Here is a 1,050-nt window from a genome sequence, read left to right as displayed (position 1 = left end):
AACAAAAAGCACAAACAAAGACTTCCCTCCACCAAGATTTGAAAGTATCTTGTCCCCCCATTGGTCCTCTGGTCAGGTGTCAGCCAGGTTTACTGGGCTTCTCAACCCTTTACAGGTAAAAGAGACATTAACCCTTAACCATCTGTTTATGACACCTGCTTTCAGAGCGCATGAGGGGAGTTGTTCACCCTGCTCCTCTCTGTACAATGAGCTGACTACAATGGGCCCAGATGCTATGAACCAGACCTTCAGACTCAGGAGGCTGCTTCCCTCCCAGCGGCAGAGCCCCTCCCAGGGAGCTGGTAGGAGTGAGGGAGGCCTGAAACAGGCCTATCTGAAAATTGCTGTGTTTCTGCCTGGTGTGCAGGACCAGGGGGCACTTTAAGGTGGGACATCAGGCCTACTACCATCTAGATCTCCTTCCAGCTGAAGCCACCCTGCAGCCCCTGAAATCATGCTTGGTCCCCCACGAGCAGAGAAAGCAGCGCCTAGGTTGGATAGTGAGGGCACACAGGAACAGCCTTACCCTTCAATCTTGGCTCCCTGACTCTTTAAACTCCTTCTTCTCCTGGTCCCTCACTTCTGATCCTCCTTAGCAGGCCAGGGCCCATTCTGTGCTCAGCCTATGCCAAAGCTACCTATGTATTCTGGTACCTCTCTGAAACCTCCACCCTGGCCTGGCCTCTCAAACCAAGCCCAGTTACCCATCAAAAACTGCCCCGGCCCATCTCTCTCTCCTGCTCCCAGTTCAAATGACTGATTGCAACAGATCAAGCTTTCCAAGGAGACTGAATGCCTGTGAATTTGACTGTCCCTGGTTGTTCCTGTGCTATGGGTCCTTGGGCCCTTGTTCTTCCTCCTCCCTCGCAGGCTTAAGAAACAACCAGGGGGGTGGGGGACTGAAGTCCACACACACGGGTGAAATCAGGGCATATGGAAATCACTGCAACCTCCCTCCTCACACAGCTGGGTTCAGTTAGTCTGTTACACTTAGGCTATGGCCACCCCACCCAGGTAGAAAGACACCAGGGGTGAAAGTAATTTACAGGA

Source organism: Chelonoidis abingdonii, chromosome 1 (genome assembly GCF_003597395.2).
Source record: "Chelonoidis abingdonii isolate Lonesome George chromosome 1, CheloAbing_2.0, whole genome shotgun sequence".
NCBI classification, from domain to species: Eukaryota; Metazoa; Chordata; order Testudines; family Testudinidae; genus Chelonoidis; species Chelonoidis abingdonii.
The sequence above is the reverse complement of the archived record's forward strand: the minus strand, read 5'-3'. Positions refer to the sequence as shown.